The sequence below is a fragment of the Ambystoma mexicanum genome, chromosome 8 (assembly GCF_040938575.1).
Source record: "Ambystoma mexicanum isolate Mex_15411 chromosome 8, UKY_AmexF1_1, whole genome shotgun sequence".
In the NCBI taxonomy this organism is placed as follows: domain Eukaryota; kingdom Metazoa; phylum Chordata; class Amphibia; order Caudata; family Ambystomatidae; genus Ambystoma; species Ambystoma mexicanum.
The window spans coordinates 248,172,030-248,193,003 of NC_090929.1; positions in this window are offsets into that span (position 1 = coordinate 248,172,030).

Sequence of the window (20,974 nt, forward strand, 5' to 3'; positions counted from 1 at the left end):
ACTCTTTCGCTGTTTCAACTCTCTACCAGCCCCCTGGTCAAACTACCTATTTTCTCTTCGAGTGGGCAGACCTCTCCTCCTCCCTCCTGTCCTCAACCACTCAACACCTCCTCATTGGTGACCTTAATATCCATCTGCATTCTCCCTGTTCTTCATCTGTGCTCTTTTGCGACCTCTGCAATTCACTCTCCCTCTCTATCCTCCCCTCCGGCGGCCAACTCACTCTGCTGATCACACACTTGATGTCTTGATCTCCTCTGGCCTCCCCCTCTCCATCCCTCTGACTACTCTCCTCTCCTGGAGTGACCACTGTATCCTCTCCTCCCATATCTCACTCTCTTATCCCCAAGCCAAGCCTACCCCAACACTGCCAAATTGAAATAATAATGTCAGCCTTTAGAGAGCTACTGGCGCCCAATATTGTTAGTATGTGTTCCGGTAGTTATAAAGAATACCAAAATGACTTTCATATAGAATCAATCAGGCAGCTCTAATTCAAAATACAGTTACCCTTAGGCTGTCCAAGGGTTAGAAAATAGCAAAACAAAAACCAATACTGTATTGATTGAAATGGCACCTTTTTATTTAGCATACATATAGTCGGTCACTGCAATATTTGTCTTGCAGTTTGTCAATATGTTAATGATTTCCTGGTGTAACCTATTCTGTCCACAAAACATTCACTGTCTTCTATATGTTTTCTCCAGTTGGTTTGTGGATTATCTCAATTGTTTGAGTCCTCTGCTTTCTGTAAGTCTGTGAAATTCTTCTCTTTTTTATTTTGTTGGTTCCTCTTAAGTTTGTATAGTTCCTCTGTAGGTTTATGTAATTCCTCCTTTCCCTGTTTGAGTCCTCTGTTTTCTGTTAGTCTGTGAGATTCTTCTTTTTCTTATTTGGTACCCCAACACTGCCACCTACCTTCTTGGACATCCGGCCCATGAAGCGCATGTAAGTTGAGGCTTTTGCTGCCACCTTCTCCCCCCCTCCTCTGGCTGACTCACACCCAGACACAGCCCTGTCCCTTCTCTACTCTTCTATTTCTGATACTCCTGATGTTCTTTCCCCTGTCATGAGGATCCGTTTGAAGGCCACGCCAAGTGCAATTCCTGTTATGACTCTGATCTAGCTACACTTAAAGTTAAGTGTAGAGCGGCTGAGACGAAATGGAGAACTTCTTGTTCATCCTCAGACAAACTGGCCTGCCGCCTGCTCCAGTGGTAATATCGGCTCTCTGACGGCACCAAGAAGAGAGTCCACATTCAAGCACATGTCTCTGGGGCATCTAACAACTCGGCCTAACTCTTTAAAATCTGCAAGGAGCTGGCCAACCCTGCTGCAGTCTCCAACCCTCCTCTCGCCTCTCAGACTCTTTTCAATGACCTTGCCTCTCACTTTATCTCTAAAACCTAGGACCTCTTGTCCACCCTCTCCTCCATTCCCCCTCCTCTCCCCTCTCCATCTATGCTTGCTGTACCTCCTCCAGCTACCCACAGACACACTCTTTCTCCTCCTTTCCAATGTTCTCTTCTGGTGAGATTGCTAGACAAGTCTTATCTATGAAAGCCTCATCAAAACAGGTCCATCCCTGCTCCTCTAAAACCATCAAAGATCACATTGATACCCTCACGCAGGCCCTTGCCGATTTCAGCAACCTCTCCTTTGCCTCTGGATCTTTCCCCTCCCCTCTGAAGCACTCCATTGTGAATCCTCTGCTCAAGAAATCCACAGCTGATCCTTCTTGTCCGGATAACTATCGCCAAATTTCCATTACTCCCTTTTTGGGTAAACTCCTGGAAAAGCTGGCCATCTCTCAGCTAAAACTTCATTCTGATTCTCTGATTCTGTTGGATCTCTCCATGACCACCAATCTGGCTTCAGAGCTGCCAGAGCATGGAAACTGCTCTACTCAACATAAGTGAAGATTTGCTCTCCAACCTTGACTCTAACATTCCCTGTGTCCTCATCCTACATGATCTCTCCTCTGCCTTCAACACGGTCAAACTTTACCATCCTGCTCAACCGTCTTCATGGCAACCTGGGTATGACTGATCAGGCTCTGGCCTGGCTGGCCTCTTTCCTCTCTGATCAACCCTCCCAGGTACAACCTGGGTCCTTCCTTTCATCCATCTCCCTATCTACCTGTGGTGTTCCACAGGGGTCTAACCTCTCACTCTGGCTTTTTAATCAATGCCTGGCAACTTTTGCCTACTGCATTTCCATTTTTTGCTCAAACATCCAGTGCTATGATGATGAGACTCAACTAATTTTCAGGTAGCCCTCAATCAACTTCTCTCCCTACCTCATCTCAGATTGCCTAATCACCATTTGAAATGGATGCACTGCCAAAGATCTTTGTCTAAATGCCAACAAGACTGATATCCTCCTCATCAGTTCATCATCACCATCCTTTCCCCTCACTCTCTGGCCAGCCTCCCTTAGCCCTCCTCCTACCACTACCTGCGAGGCTAAGAACCTCAGAGTCATCTTTGAATCCACACTTTCTTTCTCTGCCCACATTTCTGACGTCTCTAAAAAGTCACACTTCTTACTTCACCTCCTCAGAGGTACTCTCCCTTTCTTCTCCTTCCCCCAGAAGCTCACTGTCTCCTAAACGCTGGTTCTCTCCAGGTTGGACTACTGTAACAGCCACTTTCTACATCTACCTGCTTCCACGCTCCGCCCTTTACAACTAATCCAGATCAGGACATTGAGACTTGTCCTTGGCCTCAAGCCCTCGGATCATATCTCTCCAGCTCTGAAATCCCTTCATTGGCTCCCAGTGGATGCAAGGATTACATTTAAAACCCTCTGCATTGTCCACAAGGCTTTCTCGGGCGTGGGTCCAAAATACCTTCAACTATCCCTCTGTAAATACCTCCCCTCCTGAGCCCTTCGCTCCTCTACTTCAAATTCCCTCAGGGTCAGTCATTTTTCAACAAAACAAGCTGGGGGTAGATCTCTGTCTTCAGCTGGGGCCTCCCTTTGGAACAGCCTCCCTGCCACCTTGAAACTTGAGGAGAACCATCTCTGGTTCCAGAAGCACCTCAAGACCTCTCTCTTCGCCCCTTCCTTTGCCTCTCTTCTCCCCTGCTGACCTGTTTTTCTCTCTGCACCATGCACTTGGCCACCCTCTGTCTTTCTGTCCCAGGTACCTGCTCAACCTGACTCCCTCCTGCACTGCCTGTGGGCCACCTATTGCACTGGGATTTGTATCTGTACCATACAGTCCCCTACCTTTCTTCTGTACTTATCAGATATACCCTACCTGCCCAATCATGCACTTGCCACGTGCGTGCTGCACTACTACCTTTTCCTTGCCTGCATTTATTTATTCATTTGACTTATTATTTATTCTATTCTCTCCTCTGTTTTGCACTTTCCACTTCTCCCCCCTCCATGCACTTTCCCCTTTTTCCCTTCTCCATGCACTTGCGCGTTCTTAATGTCACTAGGCCTAGTAAGATTGTTGTTTTCATTTTCTTTTTGTTCCCCTCCCTTCACTTGGTTGCGCTCTGAAACACTTGTGTACGAGCATGATATAAATAAAATATCATACCATATCATATATCATACAGGCCACTGGTATTAATTAATACTCTAAGATATTCGTGAAAATTCTCACTGTAATGCTTCTTCCGGCCATGCCCAACTAGTGTACCCGTATCAATCAGGCTTCATCCCCACAAGATCCATGGCCCTCAACCTGCATCGCCTGTTCAGGGTAATGGCACAGTTGGACCACGACTCTAGAGCAGTGGTTTCCGCTCTTGATGCCGAAAAGACATTTGATTCTGTTTCTTGGAGCTGCTTATTCTCGGTGCTGTGAAGTTTTGGAGTTGGCCCATACTTCTCTGTTTGATTACTGTACTGCAACCCAGGAGCAAGGGTCTTTACAAATCAAACACTTTCTGTATTATTCACCCCTGGAAGGGGCACCAGACAGGGTTGCATTTTCTCTCCATTATTGTGTGCTCTCAGTATTGAACCAATGGTAGTGCTGTTTAGGAAGTTACAGGGACAGGATATGAACAAAAGCCCCCCTCCCCCAGATAATCTCATTATATGCAGATGATACTCTCCTGTATATGCGAGACCCCAAACACAACCTGGCCCCCATAATGAATTAAATTCATACATTCTCCCGTTATTCAGGGTACAAAATAAACAACGCCATGTCTGACCTGTTTCTCATTACGCAAATCACCACTCAACTGTACAACATAGGGGGATTCAAATAGTCACCAGTGCATTTCAGGTATTTAGGCATCATGGTGTTGGGCAACTGACAATCACTGTACACAGACAACTATGAAACCTACTTGCATCAATTGTCTACAAAGCTACTACTTTGGTCTGAACTCCCAATTTCCTTGGTAATGTCCACATTTGCTTGGGGGTCCGGAGTGGCAAGGATCAGTTGGCCAAAATGATCTGAACCATAAGTACATGGAGGGCTTGCAGCACCAGATTTTGAATTATATTACCTGGCATCTCAGGACCAATTTGCAAGATACTGGTACGGTACCGATGACACAGATAGACATATACCCCTGGATAAATATGGGGCATCTCCCTCAAATCTTTGCTTAGTTATATTCAGTGAAAGGTATACTGACTCCTGCAACTTTGACCCTGTAAGTAAAACCATCAATGCTTAGATGATAATTTTTAGGACGCTCAGGGTGTTGCTATCATGTACTCGCGATCTCCCATTGTGGGACTTTCTGGGCATTTCCCCCACGTTTGATAAGATGCTACAGAAGTCTTGGGATTCCTCCGGTAAATTGAAAATGGCATGTATCCAGAGGGGCAATTTGTATCTCAAAGTACATTTGTAGCTAATCTGGGGGGTAGCCAATTGAGATTATTGCAATACTACCGATTTTGAGCCACATTCCGCAAGAAATGGCCTATATTCCTGACTGAACCAGAGTCACGTGTGTCGAATGATGGTACGAAAAGGGGGGTGTCCTGATTATACAAGCTAATAAAATCTCACCTTCCTCCCCTCAACTCCATTAAAGAAGTATGGAAAAAACATGTGGAAACTGTAATTGGGAATGATAAATTTAGTAAATATTGTCAACTCACCAAGTCAGTATCTCTAAATGTGTGATTGCGGCTGATCCAGTTTAAGGTCCTGTACCAGTTACACTACATCCCCGCCAAAATGGCTCAATTCATGTCAGATTGTATGGGTGAATGCTTAAAATGTGGACCCCTCCAGGCGGACACTTGTCACATGTACTGGTCATGACCCCTAATTAGGACGTTATGGGGCAAGGTCACTGAGGCCATAGAGGGCATAGTGAGCATCCCATCCTCACTTGCCCCACTCAAATACCTGTTTGGGATTTTGAAAAGACCTCTGACTGTACAAGAAGATTGTTTAATGTTGCATGGGCTGTTGCGAAAAAATGTATATTAAAATATTGGAATTCCAAGACTGCATCTAGACTTGAGGATTGGTTACACAAATTAACGTATGTCAATGAATGCGAAGAGAAATGTATTCTCTCTGTACCCATGACATGCCACCCTAAAGTCATTTGGGCCACATTCAGACTATACTTACATGAGGCTAATTCTGATACAGATAGTAACGGGGATCCAGACAATACCCATTTGTAAATGAAACTGTTATTGCCTACTAATATTAGTATATTAATATATGGTTTATAAGGTACTATATGGTTTAAAGCCATATTTACAATGTATGCACATGATATTCAACTTGTCTTCAGGACTAAAGAAAACATAGCTAACGCCAAAAATTCTTTCTGGATGCCTTAATGTGCTCCAAAACTGGATTTTGTGAAACAACTTCTGGTTTAATACAAGAGTGAAAACAAACATTAATATCCCCTACATTATCCTGTATCGTAGGGTAGCCCAACCATCCTAGAACCGTAATAAAAACCTGGCGATGCATTTAGGTTCCAACCTCTCACTCGGTTAACAAATAAATCCTAATCTAATAAAGTTTATTACCAACTCCACACCCTTTGATGTAATCAAAACATAACATAAAGGGTGTATTTGTAGAGAACACATTCACACAAGAGTGACATATTGGCGCTATTGACAGATAACAGATGTTTATATGTGATCCTATGATCTCTGGGAATGAACCAAAAGCTGCACTGCTAGGTGCTCATTTTGAGCAAACAGGACTATTGTAACAGGCTTCATTTAGGTTTTTTGACGCATCTGATCAAACAAATGCAGTTTTTCCAGGATAAGGAAATCCCATCGCATAATGTCTTACAAAACATGATAGTATGTCATCAGCTTCTCTTATTAGCTAGATTCCAATGCAGAGGATTCAGATGAAAACCTATGCATGTTCCTCAAGTGCAATTGGAAGAGGGGTCCTGAATATCTATAATAACAGCGGATCCATTATCAAATAACCAAGAACCATAACATCTTCCAAGGCCAGCCAAAGAAGAAACAGATGATATCCTAACTTTGCACACCACTATAGAAAATTCTCCCTCAGGTTTTACAAGACAACTTCTCAAACTTCAAAAGAGATCTGAAAAATACAATTCTGAATTAGGCAATCAAAAGTGAGTAAGAGAATGCCCCATTCAATATCGACTTTATGAGATGATTGTACTCATCCGCATAGACCCATAAAGTCTAATGAGCGGGAAAGTAAGTTACTTGATAGTGCTGAATGTTATCTGTGCTACTGAGTATCTAGCTTGCATGTCACACCGATCCGTCTGCCTTTATTCTTGTTTTGTACTGCCAGGCACAGAAATACTAGGCAATCTCCCCCTAACAAGAGAGTAACCAGCAGCCCCAGAGATGTGTTTTCACAATGTAAAGACTTCATATACTTATTTTGCTATGTACATTGTTTCCATTATGCACATGTTAACATCTGTGAATAAGCAACAATGAACATTTTGCACAGTGATGCATGTACTATTTTCTCCAAGAAAATGTTCTTTGTCCATCAATCTTATACTGTTCTACACTGAAGACAGTTCATAAATCGTGATGGTGCATGATCTAAGTCACAATATACACCTTTTATATTGCACCCACATTTCCATGCACACAAAGCATTGCTTCAGATCAATTAGGATCTTGCCTGTAATGGACGGACCATCGGCATGTACTAGGGATCTGCATGCAGCCCATCGATGCATGCATAGGTGTCGGGCATAATCCTAACAACCAGGGTTGCATTGGCTCCTTGCACATCCTGGTTGGGGGCAAGTACCTAGCCGATTGTCCACAAGGGTGAAGGAAGTGCATCAGCATTAACAGGATTTTTACATTTCCATGTGTGTTTCATAGATGTAAATGGAAATGGCAAAATATAAATAGAAAGGCTCATGCAGAACACAAGTATTTCCATTTGTAACAAATATATGCGGGCAGGGTTCTTGAAAACCACCTGGCAGCATTGCAGGTTTCTATGCAAGTGGCTTCTGGCGGGGAGCCCATCTGCAGGAATAGCTGCACTGATGCCATAGATCACAGCTCATCAAGTGCAATGTGTTTTGACCTGCTGCAGCTGCCGCCACTTCAAACCCCAGCAGGGGTTTTGTAAGTTGGCAGATTTACAGAAGTAAAACTGCAAGTGTGAGCTTTTGGCCAGCACATTCATGATTTCTATAAGGACACTTGCAAAACATTAACGTTTTCTCCACTTTTTTGAAAGCGGTAAGGTTGGCTAATTCCCTAAATATGGGGCCTAGAACATTCCAGTAAATCAAGCACTGTGTCAGCACACCTGTATCAGAAAAGACATATAGACCAGTGTTGTTGTACCTAAGGATACTTGCTGGATTGAAGTGGGGGTCTACATTTGGAGGCCACTTTGCATACATTTACAAAGATTTTTGAGCGTGGCACTCAAAGTATTAATCTTTAAAAATACTTCCCTGAGAGAGATTGATAACATTTCGGATTGTTTGTTATACTGTTATTTTTCTCAATATTTCGCCCATACCTGTTTCTTGGTCACAAATGATCTTGTTCATCTGCCTTTCTTTTTGAATTCACACATAAGAGACTTGGGATAGGGACTGGGGCAATATGTGGGATGGGGACCACTGCTTACTCAGTGACGCATTCCCTGAAAGTAGTGTTCGTGAGATCAGTCCGGTCCGCTGTCCCATCTCCAGCCTCATGTGCCATTTACCTAATATTACCTAATAGTCCCCTGTGACACGCGACATCTTCCATGAAATATGTGTTTCCAACAAAAAGCAGAAACCTGCAAAACCTAGAATTCTGCTCTCCAGGTTTTCTTAACAGGGCTCCACGACCACATGTCAGCAGCAGAAGAGATCAGAGGATTTTGTGAGACATGCGTCTGAACTTGTCAAAGGTTTCACGAGTGAACCCCACAGAGGCAGGTGCTTGTGTTGTTTCTGCAGAGTCACAAGGTCACACATCTAGAAGAGTTCAGTAGTGGCTATTTTTTGCGGCACCATCTTGGAGTCGCACCAATCAAAACCCTGATTACACATGCTTAGAATGTAAAAAGAGGACTTAACTAATGAGGGATATAGAAGTTGAGACAATTTTACAAGATCAAAAAAAGTGATTGCAGATTAAGGCATGGCAGAGATTAGGCAGTGGCCGGAGTGGAAGAGGGAGAGGTGAAATTAGAGGTGGAGAAAGAATGTGGACAGGCGGACAAAGATGTAAGGAGTGAGGATTGAGATGAGGAAAGGCTGAAATATCGAAAGGAGACAGAAATGAGAGGAGGAGGTGACACATTTAAGGAACGAGGAAGTATTGAAGTGCCGCACAGGTCCCGCATCAGTGTGGCGCCGTAAGGGGCTGCCTCTTGGGACATGGCATGGCCTATGTTCCAGGCAAGGAACATCGCCGGGGAAACAAGGGGAGGGGAGCAGCGGCGGAAGGTGGACGTCACCCTTCCCTGGCATCCGGTAGGTTGACCCATAAAAGGGGGGCCGAGATGTGGCTCCAGACTCTCTTCCCGCCGCCGGCACTGCACAGAAGAAGTTTTTAGTTAGCCGATAGATCACATTGGGTTTGGGCCAGTGTTTCGACTGCATTGTCTGTGGTATCCTGCGGGGCGAGCATCTTAATAACTGCTGGACCCATATGCAGGCAAATTTACATTTGCTGTGATGGGATGTGGGTGTCATGTATAGCTGACCCCTTCCCTCCCGTGAAATATTAGACCACAACATTTGGTCATGTGTTGGCAATAAAAGGCTGTAGGTTTTCATTGTGACAGATATGGTTATAAACATAAACAATAATTGCATATCGTAATAATATAGTACTTTTCGGCACCGGGTCCTGAGGTTACCCCCTCAGGCCCGTGCCGCCTTCTTTGTACCACGACTTGTTGTGGTCACCGTACAGTGTCCTGGTTTCCCTTCTGTTGTTCTTCTCCCTTTTTTCTAGGGTGGGAGGGATTGCAGAAAAGAAAAAGAGGAAGACGCTGAGTACATAGCAAACTCCCTGGATGTTTGGGTCCACGTGCAGGGTCCACAAACAGCTTTTGTTCCTCTGAGCTGAAAGCAGCTTATTATATAGGACCCAGGGGTAGCCCCTGGGTCCTTGTAGTGCATCTGTGGGGGCTGTGAAGCCAGCCCCCAGGCCGGCATGCAGCTGACTGTCTGAGCCCTTGGGGGGGGTGTTTCTTTGTTGTTCCCCTGCCTGGCTGACTTTGTTTCCCCTGGGTGCTTAGCACCCATTTGTTATTGTGGAAAGGTGAGGTGTACTTTCACACCCCACCCTTCCTGTTCTTTAAAGCGCTGAGACTGCGTGTCTCCTTGCTGTTGGAGGAGAGGGGAGCTGGGCCTTGGGGAGGGCTGCTGCCCTCTCCTTGGGCCTGCTGCCAAGGGCAGCAGTTACCCGGCCTCGCTTGGGGCTGCCTGGCAGCGGTGCCCGAAAGCATGACGATGCATCGCTGAATATCCACCTTTCAAAACAGAGAGAAAAAAGTAAGCTGCTGTGTGTGCGGCTCGGGAGGGAGAGAGACGGTCGGCTCAGAGTGATTTTTTTTCCATGTTAGGGTTCATGTACAATTTGATGCTTTTATTGAAGCGTATTGTCCATCGCAGCCGGGGCACGCTCTGCAGTAATGGCCTGACTGTCCCTGTTTGGTGAGCGGGTCTGCTTCACTTCGGACAGCAGTACAGGAACTAAGGCTTTGTTTTGCAGAGTAATCGGCTATTTTAGGTTCATTGCTACGTTGTGAGGACGAACTTCGAAAATACAGCCATACGGTTGGGCGTAAAGCAAAAGAATGGCAACTGACCGGCAAAGTTATTAACTATGCGCTTCTTAGGTTGATTGGAGGTTTTAATTGGATTGTACCTGGCAAGCAGTGTTTCGGAGTGGGTGTGAGCAGTTGGGAGCGTTTGGAAGCAGTGCTCCTCTACTTTTTTAAATTAAGTTTTACTGTTCCTAAACTTTTATTTTAAAAAGAAACCGCTCCGGAACAGTGTTGTTTTAAAATAAAAGTGTAGGAAGAAGTTGAAACTTAGTCCTTCAGTGCACTGCAATGAATATTCCCTTGAACAGCAGGCACATGTATTTGAGGGTTTGTATTGTGCCTGGGAGGAGGCATGGTGATGGGGTTTGTGGGGAGTGGGGCAGGCCAACAGGGAACATAGCTCCACTACTTCTTTTCGTATACTTCGACCACTCTTGGGAAGTTGGCATTCACAACTGTGAGCGCTATGCTTGTTAGTGTTTAGGAATCGGAGGAAATGTGTTCTCGTGAATTGTGGCTTTTGTCCAGTGATCATGGACTGAGAGGCCAGCTGCAATGTGTTAACCTGCAACTCTGTTTCTAAACAAAACCTTGCTTACGTTTACAAGAACTGCTCGCCAGTTGTCTGTTTGATGCAGTTCGTGCTACTCCATGAAGGGGTTTACAACTTGGAAAAACGTGCAGCAAAGGCCTGGCTCAGTTGAAATGTTGTAGGCCATTTAATAAGGGACATCATTCTTGCTCACGTTACATTTCCTATATAGGAAGGTACAGGTTGGCCTCACCGCCTATCTGCACAGAAAAAATGAGGGCAATGCTCATTGTCTGTATTTAGTCTTCATTGAATTTTCAAATGTAGTAACTTCCCGCTTTCGGCACTGAACGTGGAGATACGTCAGTGTTCATCATGCTGGCTGTTCGGCACCCTTCGAAGTTAGTGACTAGTATATCATGGTGTCTCTTCGCTGTGATAATGAGGGGTTTTCCAACACCGTAGATACTGGGGGTGCAAGGTAATGCCAGGGGAAGTGTTTCCTTCGTTTCCAGGGATAGTGGGAAAAAGTGTGTCCGAACCAAAAAGTGTCTTCCTTTGGAATATTAATGCCAAAAGTGGATGAAGCGCCTCATTTGAGTTGCCTGGAAGAATAATGTGCGAATGCTTTACTATAGGAGCGTGTGTAAGCACGCTCGGGTGATCTTTATTTCACTGATGCATTTCGGCTGAGTTTTCCAGCGATGGGTGATCTTTATTTCTCTGTGGCATCTTTATGATGCATTTCGGCTGAGTTTTCCAGTGCTGGGTGATCTTTATTTCTCTGAGACATCTTCATGATGCATTTCGGCTGAGTTTTCCAGTGGTGGAAAAGCGCTAAGCCCTTGGGCGTTAGCAGCACAGATTGCGTAACTTACTTTTCCTGGTAAAATCGGAACAAAGCACGTTTCTAGCCGCTGCATGATGAAATTAATAGGAGTCATTAATTTAAGTTGGCGCACAAAGGTTGCCCAGTGTAGGGGGGTGAAGTGCAAGTGGCGCAGCAAAGGTGGGCTTCGTATTACCATTTAAAGGTGACGAATTTGAACATCGGTGTGGCAAAAGCGTTCATTGGAAACATTGTCAACACCCTTTTTCCATTGTGTGTCCGCCTTCCTTTTTACCCCTTGCTGAAAGTCGTTGCCCCATTAAAGGAGCACATAGTGCGCTCACCATGCAGTATCAGAGTGTTTTCACTTGCGGTTTTCGAGACGTGAGCATCCCAATAGCTCAAATGATGAAGCATGTGTTTATCAACAGCAGGGTCTATGGTTCAAAACACCTCCAGGAATGTCGAAGTGAGCTACAAGTCAGTATTTTCAAAATGCGTGTTAAACGAAATGTCACAACAATCTGTGAACAATGTTGACAGTAACATCTGCTGCTTCAGATTTCTACCAAACAAGCTGTTAGATTAACCTTTCAGGTAAGGTGGTCAATGTGCAAGGCTGCACGTGTGTGATCGTGACAGAGGAGTGAAGCTTAGGACAGTGTGTTCTCTTGCAATTAATACTAAGCCTCATTTACGGATTAACTTTGATTCACATGGAATATTCCTCTCGGCAGCCACTGTGCCACAGTGGTTAAGGGCCTCTCTTGAAGCTATGTAGGTCGGTTCGTACTTTGCCCCGTTACTAACTGAAAATATGGGTTAAATAGAATTTTAAGCCAGGCTATATGATAGCTCAATTGGTGAAGTGTCAGCGTCTGTCGAATAGCCACTCGTAGCACTTTGGCTCATGTTTAAAACTTTGCATTTATGATTTCTTAGAGCGAGTCAATTATAATAGGTGTTCTTTTATAACACGCACGCTTGGATTATAAGTGTGAGTCCTTAATTTGAGAATGTGTTGCTATGTTTGTCTTGCTTCCAAGATACACGTGTTGCCCCTGAGCTATCCTCCTGGCGTCAATCGCTGCATGTATGCTTTATTTTGTTTCTAACTATGAAAGGACAAAGAAATATCGAGGCTGAGTACCACAAAGGAAATACACCAATCACAGGCTAAAAAGATTCACAGATCTTTTATTGCTGTACAGTTTACAAAGCAAAACAGATAGCTATCTGGCTTCCAACACCTTGCAGTATACCAGCCGACAAAGAGAGGTGAGAGAATGCTAAACATCTAAACACTCGAGTATTGATACATTTCATGCAATATTGTCCAGCCTCTCTTCATGTTAATAATTTGTGGTCTAGAGTTTGTGACTAGTTCACATACAGATTTTACAATATCATGCGAAGGATTACATAAATTTGTATTTCCATGAAGACACAAAGCAATGTATGTTCTCGGGTCTCGTGGTAAGCCTTATTCCAAGTTTCTTCACAATGTAGTTCAGCTAAAGCATACGCTGGAGGTTTATCCTTCATTGTCCCAATGCTTATACAAGGATGAGGCTTGTGAGCGCAGACAACACTTGAATGACAGTTCATATGAAGCACAAGGTCTCTTTGCTCAGTTTAAACAGTCGGCTCTCGGACAACCAAAACATTAACAGAACTCAAAGGTATGGCTGCAAGTCGAAAACATAGTCCACCATTTTAGAACGTAGAACACATGAGTGGAAATCAAAATGGTGGATGAATCTTAAAATGGCGGTGAAGTTAACCCAAAAATCGAAACTTTGCAACGCTGTTTTCAATGTACCGTGAATAGGCTTAGGCCAATATAAATACTAAGGAGACACTATATAATTACCGTTTAACAAACCCTCCTTTTGGCCTAAGCCAAGAGCTTTACTAGAAATATTTGCTTTACTCGTAACTCCACCTTTCAATGTCCGTACATCCTGAATCACATTCATAAGATATATCGATTACCATCAAATCCTTGATAGTAATATCCTCCATTACAAAAACAATAGTCATCTTCTCAGGTGAATGTATTTTCAGTCCTAATGTTCCTACAGATTGCGCACAACATCCTCCTAACTTCGAACATATGACAGGAAAACATTGTATGCAACAACAACAGAACAACAGAATACCAAGGTTTATCAGTAATACTGAAAAGAGTTTCCATCCCTAAGAGTGTAAAAAGCCCCAGAACCAAGTACTAAGATCCCAGCTTACCTTGGGAACATGTACTTCTGTACTTAGGACATGCAGATTTTATATTGTCTTAATTGTGGTAGGGGAGGAGTCAGGTAAGAAAACATAACAAGCAGATCCCACGCATTTACATACTCCAACACGCTCAGCTAGGATGACATCTAACACCATCCGGTTCTGTAGAGCCACTAATCTAATTGCTTTCTGTTCTAGCATCATCTTGTAGACTATATCGGTGGTCTGGATGATGGTTCTCTCCAATACTCTTTCTAGTCTTCTAATATCCTCTGAATTCATGATCTGTCTCCAAAATGGCACAAAGGATTTTGCTACGTCACCCATGACTTGTGAAGGAGTATCACCGTTCTCGTCCCACCTTGGATGAGCCCTAGAGACCTCAGAGGTGCTAGCTACATATACCCCTGGTAACAAGATACCCAAATAACAAGTATGCTGCCAATCCCTAGGTAGCCAAGGATACGCTTCATTGCCATTAACAACATAAACAGGATCACCTACATACAAGGCTCTGTCCTCACTAGTGAAGTTTGCAATATTGGTAGAACCCTCAAAAGTACCCATTGACTGAGAACAATTCCTTTGTATGTAGAAGGAAACATAGTTGGGGCTGTGATTGATAGTATAGGAAGGAGGCGTAGCATCCCGGTTGCCTAGGGGAGCCATTTTGAAAGCAATTAGCAATTGGAAAGGTCTAGAAAGTCTATCTGAAGGCCTAATATCAGCAACATTAAGCTTGCTCCTTTTTGCGAAAAGGGAGCATCCCAGAGGCGTCAGGACTCGCCTTTTGAATTCATTTAAATTAGTCCCATCAAAGTTTCCTGAGATGCTGTCATTCCAAAAACCAAAGAATAATGCCCTTAGAGAGGCATAGCATGCAGTAGTTAGAGGCAACAGATGAATATGCCAGCCCAACCCTTTTTCCACGTGTTGTGGCAGACGTGAACATATCCAGCAAATAATTCTGTTCAAGATTGCATGGGTCGCATTCATAATTAACAAAAGAGTATTGTTATGATAACTCTGTCTCTGTTGGGAATCCCTAGGAGATAGAATGTGCAGATGCACAAAAGGAGAAGACATAGTGGGAACACTCTCCGTGGGTATAAAAGTTTCAAGTGGACGTACCCCTTCAATGTGTCAGACCAGTTAACATAATTTCAAGAAAACAGTACATCCTCACGGAACATGAATTTCTCTGTCCAATGTCTTTGTTAGCCACACAATCAATCAGTTCCTCCGTACGAGTGGAGATAGCGACAGGCATTGTTCCTCAAAGCTCTTTCCTGGAAAGTTTCTGCAATAGACTACGTAAATTCATTTGATGGTGATCTCCGGACCATGTGATCTTTCTTGATTGAAGCTTTTGCTGGTCTCAGCCACTTACTTATATTTCATTGTAAAAATGGCAAAGGACAAGCTCAACAGTCGTTTCCTATAGGCACAGACGGGCTGTGCTGTAAGTCTAGTGCCGTGGATGCAGACCGTACCTTAAGACTCCAGGCACTGCGTGATCTGCGAACAGTGTGTCGTTGCTTCCTGATGGAAGTGGTGAAACAGATGCAAGATCACTCAAGGGTGCAGAAAGATCCAAAGAAGAATTCAGAGACAAAGCAGTAGTCTCCCCAGGGCCAACAGGCTCAGGAAGAGTCTCTGAAAATACCCTTGATGTTGTTCAAGACCGATTGATCATCGGAAGCAGAGCAAGTCGTTTCCTTCTTTTCTTCTCTATCGTGCGGCAAAGGAAAATCTATCCTCTTCATGTGTGTAGCATGTATCAAGTGTCGTCGGCCAGCTACTCGTACAGCAGTCTGTGTGGCTTACACAACCTAAAAAGATCCTCTCCAGCGCGGTGCGAGGCTGGATGCTCTCTCAAATTACTTTGTGAGTACCCAGTCATCCGGTCGAATTCTGTGATCTGGCACCCAGTATTTAAATGGGAGGGCTTGTCGCACCTGTTGATGAATCAAATACAAGTTCTGAGTTAACTGGTCACAGTATTCAGCAAGAAGCAAATGCTCCACATCTTTCAGTTTCTTAGGTTTTGCAGGTTCCAAATGTTAGATGGCCTCCCCATCACAATTTTGTATGGGGAGAGCCCGGTTCTAGTCTCTGGGGTTGTCCGCATGGACAGTAGTGCTATAGGTAAGGCGTCTGGCCATTTTAAATTACTACTGGCACAGACCTTTGCAAGTTTATTCTTCAAGATACCATTATGGCGTACTTCAAGTCCAGCACTCTGAGCGTGTCTAGCCGAATGGAACCGTTTAGCTATCTATAACCCTGCACATACTGGCAGGATGACAACAGAGATAAATTGTGGACCATTATCCGACCAGATGACCCTCGGCAAACCAAACCTAGAAAATATTCCTTAAGCATGGTTTTCACCGTTGTCATTTCTGTAGCATCTTTCACAGGGAAGGCTCGACCCACTTGCTAAAGGCACAAATGACTACCAAGACATATTTGTAGTTATAGCAGTGCTCCATCTCGATGAAGTCGAAATGAATCACTTTGAAAGGCACAGAGGGGGGACCAAAACTACCCCTCTGTGTCGTTGTACCCTTGCCCGCATTATGCTGTAAGAAAACCATACAATTCTGGAGAAAAAGCTCAGCAGCTTTTGAGATGTTGACATTCACCAAGAAAGATTCTAATAATGTACAGATTTTCCTAGCACATATGTGAGTTGGACCATGAGCCATTGTGCCCATGGCGAAGACATATGCATCGGGTAGCATCCATCTTCCTTTTGAAATGTCTACCCAACAACCTTCCTCATCCAAACTTGCTAAACCTTCAGCCCAGTATTTAAGTTCTTCTGGAGTGGCATCAGCTTGAATATTCTTTATCGAGTAAATCCCTTCATCTACTGTACAGTCATTTGTGGCTTCCTTCGTAATATACATTTCTGAATATAGATCAGGAGCAGTCTGTCTAGCTATCCTGTCAGCAAAAGCGTTCCCTCTCCCTGCATCATCTACTACCTTCTGATGTGTGGCGCACTTCATGTTTGCTAGTTGAGTAGGAAGCGAAAGTGATGAGAGTAGCTGAACCATCAAGGTGCCATGTTGGATTTTTGTTCTGTGTGAGGTCAAGAAAACTTGTTCTGCCCATAGTCTACCAAAGTTTTGAACCACCCCAAAGGCATACTGGCTGTCAGTAAATATATTCACTCTAAGCCCTTCTGAAAGTTCAGAAGCTCGAGTCAGTCCGATAATCTCTGCAGCCTGCGTAGAGTTATGCAAAATTCTCTTGGTTTCCACGATCGTGCATAGTGTAATGATAGCATAGGCAGCAGTGGATGTACCATCCAGAAATTCGAAGCAGGAACCATCGCAAAACAGCTCCCCTTGTGGATCATTCAGAGGTGTATCATTTAAATCAATCCTGCCTTTAGTTTCTTGCTCCGTGGTATAAAGGCAGTCATGTGACATTTCGTCACTGCAAGCAATTTCTTGTGGAAGAGGTAACAATTCAGCCGGATTAAATACGCAACACCTCTTAATTTGGATATGTGGTGAAAATAAGATCAGTTCATATCTTGTTAATCGTGCGGAAGTAAGGTTTTGCGTTTCCGTTCTATTAAATAGAACATCTACAGAGTGAGGTACCATCACGGTTAAATTATGGCCTAGAACCACACCCTCTCTTTGTTTTACAAACGCAGCAGCAGCAGCGACAGCTCTCTAACATCGTGGCAAAGCGCATGCAACAGGATCACGTGTGGAGGAAAAATAACCGCACAGTCTATTCTTCCCCCATGTTCCTGCGTTAACACAGCCAAAACACATCCATCATTTTCATGCACATACAACTCAAAGTACTTTTCATAATTTGGTGTGCCCAAAACCGGTGCTGAACACAGTGCAGTCTTGAGCAGATCGAAAGATTTCTGGTGTTCCTAGTTCCATGGTAGTGGCAAAGAAATGCCCTTCATTGTCAATGCCAACATTGGTTTTATCACTAGTGAAAAGTTTGGGATCCACAGTCTACAGTAAGACGCCATTCCTATCAAGGCTCTGACTTCCTTCTGTGTATTTGGGACAGACATGCTAGAAATGCTCTTAATTTGGTCAGGTGTCAATCTTCTTCCCTCCTTTGACAAGAGATAGCCTAAATAGGCGACCTCCTGGCGACAATACTGAAACTTTTTCAATGAAGCTTTATGCCCATGCTTTGCTAGATGAATAAGCAACAACACAGTGCCTTTCTTGCAAGCACTTTCTGAGTCTGCAGCTAAGAGAAGGTTGTCGACGTATTTCAGCAATGTACATGTAGAACGCAACTCAAGTGTATCGAGGTACTCTTTCAAAGCCCTACTATAAATGCTCGGACTCTTCATATACCCTTGTTGTGCATGGGTGAATGTAAACGAGCATCCCCATAGGGTGAACGCAAGCAAATATCTACTATCCATGTGTATGGTAATGCTAAAGAAGGCATTCTTAAGATCCACCACACTGAAATGAGTAGCAGAAGCTGGAATCATTGTTACATCAGGCACAATTGGAAATTGTGGAGCAACAATCTTATTGATAGCATGCAAATCGATTTTGAAACGGAACGGAATCGCATTATCCCCTTTCTTATACATCGGTAAAATCGGACTATTGCACAAACTTCCTGCAATTTCTTCAATTAATCCACGATGTACAAAGTCAGAGACTATACACTTCAAAGCTTGCTCACCATCAACTGAAATCTTATATTGTGGAATTCATGGCAACTTAACTCCTGGTTTCAAAACAATTTTAACAGGCTCAATTTGCAAAATACCAACATCATAGTCGTCAACCGCCCATAAACATGCCAGAACTGCACTAAATTCTGGTGGCAAAGGTCTAGTCAAAAACTGTGAGGCAGAAGATTGCTGAGGTGAAATCGTCAAATGCACTCCATCCGAAGAACAATTATTTACCGCATTTATTTCCTTCAACAGATTCAACCCCAACAAATTCACTCCACGAGTCTTGTCAGAAGAAATGGACAGTGATCCGTTAATGGCCCCAGTGAAATTGGTACTAGAAGAGAAACCGGACTAACCACTGGCATGCCAGAAAACCCTACAGAAACGTTATTCTGCCCTGACAGTGGAATGTCTGGAACCCATGAATGATCAATGGAACACTTCTGTGCTTCTGTGTCTATCAAAAATAGATGCTTCCTATTCCCCACCATCATCTGAACGTAGGGACCTTTCTTATTAATGGGAATAGGCATCGGTTCCAGACACTGATTCGGGCTGTCCTAACAAAACAATATATCATCAAAGACAAGATCTTCAGAAAGATAGGCAGTTGAAGGATTATCAAAAATAGTTCTGCTATCTACACTAGGTTGCTGATTATCTTGCGAGAATGACTGAGAATTTTGAGAAAACTGGCTTCTATCAGGACCCCCTATCCCAGGACGGCCTCTGGATTGTCTAATCATGACACCATATGTGTTATTCAACCTTTGCTAAAGGATTGGGCATTGTGCTCGCCAATGACCCTCTTGTCTGCAATAAGCACATTGATTTGCGTGTACATGACCCAACGGCGCATTACTTTGTGGAACAAATTGACCTCGAAACTGTGCACTTCCACCTCTAGGCCATCTGAACATCTGTTGCAATAATACCTTGTTTATTAGATCTCCCCTTTTCTTTTCAATCCTTTCTTTTGCATTATTGAATCTATTCTCATAATACTGAGCCATATGCAATACTTGGGACCGTGCTTTAGCTTGCCAAGCACTCTCGGAAGTCATCATTTGTTACTGGATATCAGGCAACAATCCACGCACAAACTTATCCACAAATAATCTTTTCCCTGACTTAGTGCTTAAATCCTGTCCGTAAAAATCTGAGAATACTTGTTCAAACTGATTAAAGAATTTGGTAGCACCTTTAGCTTTTCCTTGGGTACAAGCAGTGCGTTTGTCCCAGACAATCCTTCTCTTTGGAATCAAAGTCTTTAATTTCATTACTATTCTATCTGGCAAAGTCAGTATCACTTGCAGTGGTCTTTCACCAGCTTTCCTTTCTCCATCTAACCTGACCAAGTTAACCCACGTGTCACCTAACCCTGTTGGATCATCTACAGTCCTAATCTGTAACCATAAATCAGCAGGTAGGATCACAGGAAACAACAAATCTATATCACCCAAAGTGAAGACTGACAAATGCAGGACAGATTCTATTTCTTTGTAAAACCCTGTTGGATTTTTCCTAATGTCTGGAATCGACTGTCTAATAGTATTCACTTCCTACCTTGAGAACGGGATGTGAATAAACTGCGATACCTAGTTAGCTTCAATATCAATGGCTGCTGCACCAGTTGCAGCATTAGCTGGAAATCTCAACTTTAGGAATGAATGTCGGAGGAACCTCTCTCAATGGCAACTGAAAAGTAGACAACTCCGAGCATTTACTAAGCAAAAGAGCCAAATTGAGCGCTAAAGTGGTGGAAGCAGTATCAGACGCAAAAGCTCTCTTCGAAATATTCAATAATTCTGCAGGACAAAACATTTTTTTCTTTATACATTCATCCTGTAGGTATTCTACAATTACCTGGAACACTTTCCTCTGCATTTCTTGAGTATACTGACTATACGTATCATATACTTCTATGGGAGATATCGACATATCTGAAATCCAACTAAGCGCATCCCTTGTGTAAATTTGCGTTTCTTCACTCGTTGACTTACAAGGAGGAAGGAACCATTTCTGCACGTAAAAAGCGTCCTAACTATCACCATCTATTTCATCATTCTGTAACCGTTCTAAATCCCTTCTAAACTCAAAAACCCTCTCGACATGCTCATGTACTTTCACCGCAGTATCCCTTGAATAAGCTAAAACATTCAAATCCATCAACCCTTGTGGGGCATCTGTGTCCGTCATTCTATTCCACATTACAGCCAAGTGTATACCCATCCCTCAATAAAGACATTCTGATTGGGAATACTTTCTAGATTAAGGATTGTAGCTAAAACAGTAGATTTTTCACCTTTCTTTATACATTGCTTAGCCCATGCATTCAAATTTCTCCTCTTCCCTTTGGAAACTGTATTCCGCGTTACAACTTTTGATTCAGCGCTCAACCCTTTATCAGCTACAAGCGGAGCAGAACCACTTGGGAAAGATGGAGTAGAC